This window comes from Galeopterus variegatus, unplaced genomic scaffold (assembly GCF_000696425.1).
Source record: "Galeopterus variegatus unplaced genomic scaffold, G_variegatus-3.0.2 Scaffold12056, whole genome shotgun sequence".
In the NCBI taxonomy this organism is placed as follows: domain Eukaryota; kingdom Metazoa; phylum Chordata; class Mammalia; order Dermoptera; family Cynocephalidae; genus Galeopterus; species Galeopterus variegatus.
In genome coordinates this window covers 41,098-43,957 of record NW_007738167.1, presented here as the reverse complement: position 1 = coordinate 43,957, position 2,860 = coordinate 41,098, and the positions used below count along the sequence as shown (strand labels likewise).

Here is a 2,860-nt window from a genome sequence, read left to right as displayed (position 1 = left end):
AAAAAACAGTATTGAAATTAGGCCAATTAAAAACTCTACAATGGCTTCTAAGTGTGATGTTTTACTGCACATAAACAAACGACTACGAGAGATCAAATGTGCACATCACAAAGAAATGATTAAGTTTTGCAATGATGAATAGACTAATTAATTAGAATAGATCAACATATACATTGTATACATGTATTGGGATATAACTCTGTGCCCCATAAATATGTACAATCGGTTTGTCCCAATTAAAAAAATAAAAGCTGGAAACGATTAGTCTTGGTGAAGAAAGCATGTCAAAAGATGAGATAGGCCAAAGCTAGTCCTCTTGTTCCAATTAGCCAAGTTGTAAATGCAAATGAAAAGCTNGATAGGCCAAAGCTAGTCCTCTTGTTCCAATTAGCCAAGTTGTAAATGCAAATGAAAAGCTTTTAAAGGATATTAGAAGTGATGCTCCGGTGAAAACACGAATGATAAGAAAGCAAAACAGACTTATTGATAATATGAAGAAAGTTTTGATGGTCTGGATATAAGATTAAACCAGCTACACATTCCCTTAAGGGAAAGCCTAATCCACAGTGAGGCCCAAACTATCTTTAATTCTATGAAGGCTGAGAGAGGTGAGGAAGCTGTAGGAGAAACAGTTGAAGCTGGCAGAGGTTGTTTCATGAGGTTTAAAGAAAGAAGCCAATAAAAGCACAAGGCAAAGCAGTGAGTGCTGATGTAGAAGCTGCAACAAATTATCCAAAAGATCTAGCTAAAACAACTGATGAAGGTGGCTACATTAAACAACAAATTTTGAATGTAGACAGAACAGCCTTTTACTGGAAGAATATGCCATGTAGGCCATTCATAGCTAGAGAGAAGTCAGTGCCTGGCTTCAAAGCTTCAAAGAACAGGCTGACCCTCTTGTTAGGAGTTAATGTAGCTGGTGACTTTAAGTTGAAGCCAGTGCTCATTTACCATTTCAAAATCTTGGGGCCTTTGAGAATTATGCTAAATCTACTCTGCCTGTATTCTACGAATGGAACAACAGAGCCTGGATGACAACACATTTGTTTATATCATGGTTTGCTGAATATTTTAAGCTCACTGTTGAGACCTAGTGCTCAGAAAAAAGATTCCTTTCAAAATATTACTAGTCGTTGACAAGGCACCTATTCACTCAAGAGCTCTGATGGAGAGGTGGAGATGTTCAAAGAGATTCATGTTGTTTTCATGCCTTCTAGCACAATATCCATTCTGCAGCCCATGGATCAAGGAATGATTTTGACTTTCAATTCTTACACTTCGTAATGCTATAGCTGCCATAGATAGTGACTCCTCTGATGGATTTGGGCAAACTAAATTGAAAATCTTCCAGAAAATGTTCACCATTTTAGATGTCATTAAGAATATTTACGATTCATGGGTAGAGTTAAAAATACCCACATTAACAGGAATTTGGAAGAAGTTGATCTCTAACCTTCATGATAACTTTGAGAGGTTCAAAACTTCAGTGGAAGAAGTAATTGCAGATTGGGTGGAAATAGCAAGAGACCTAGAGTTAGAAGTGGAACCTGAGGATGTGCTTCTTATGGATGAGCCGAAAAAGTAGTTTCTTGAGATGGAATATACTTCTGGTGAAGATGCTGTGAACATGGTTGATATGACAACAAAGGATTTAGAATATAATGTAAATATAGATGACAAAGCAGTGGCGGGGTTTGAGAAGATTGGATCCAATTTTCAAAGAATTTCTACTGTGGGTAAAATGCTATCAAATACCATTGCATGCTATAGAGAAATCTTTCATAAACAAAGAGTCAATCAATGTGCAAACTTCACTGTTGTCTTATTTTTAAAAATTGCCACAGCCATCTCGGCCTTCAGCAACCATAATCCTGATCAGTCAGCAGCCATCAATATTGTGGCAAGACCCTTCAACAGCAGAAAGATTATGATTAGCTGAAGGCTCAGCTAGAATTGTTATATATGATTGTTAGAATGTTTTGTCAATAAAGTATTTTTTAATTAAGATATGTACATTTTTTAGACTTAATGCTATTGTACACTTAATAAACTACAGAATAATATAAACATGACTTTTATATGAACTGGTAAATAAGAAGTTTGTGATTCACTTTACTGCAATATTTGCTTTATTGTGGTGGTCTGGAATAGAGCCAGCAATATCTCTGAGGTATGCCTGTACTACACAAAAATAATTAAACATATAATAGCAGAGAAGTTAGAATTCTCACTTCTGAATGTAATCCTGGGAAGGAATTTTACATTTATATAGTTTTAGTCTGTACGAATCTCAGAAATGCTGATGCATACTCTGGAACTCTTTTATGTTTTTCATTTTAGCAAATATCTGAAAATCAAAAAGTTTTCAATATTCTAACTACTGAATATTTAAACACAGCAGTATGCATTTATTATGAGATAGCGAATCAATCATTTAATATCATACAATGATTACTGTCCCTACGTTTATCTAACACAGGTTCTCCCTGTTTGTTTGGATTTTGATTTCATGTGTTTTATTTTTCCCTAATTGCAAGCATTTCAACATAAAATGTTCCATTTCATTTGTTTGTTTGACAGGGCCAAAATTTAGACCTCCAATTTCCACCTAATTTCATGCAGATCTTGCTGTAATATAGTCTAACAATAAATTAAAGTGACTTTTATTTCAGTCTTTAAAGATAAGATGTTCATTAAGGTGGCAAAATAATATATGTATGACTGCAGTAGTTTTAAAGACAGTTAAATTTAATATTCTTAGCTAGATTGAAGTCATAGATCACTAGAATTACAAGGTAGAGTATTTAATTAATAGTTGGCTTCTCTTTTTCTATAAAGATCTGGTAATGAGCTTTACCTA

At 34.4% G+C, this 2,860-nt stretch overlaps 1 pseudogene; it reads left to right on the top strand.

Moving 5' to 3' along the window:
* The first annotated feature begins 391 nt into the window (after positions 1 to 391).
* LOC103610923 lies at positions 392 to 1,585 on the top strand (annotated as a pseudogene).
* The last annotated feature ends 1,275 nt before the right edge of the window (positions 1,586 to 2,860 follow it).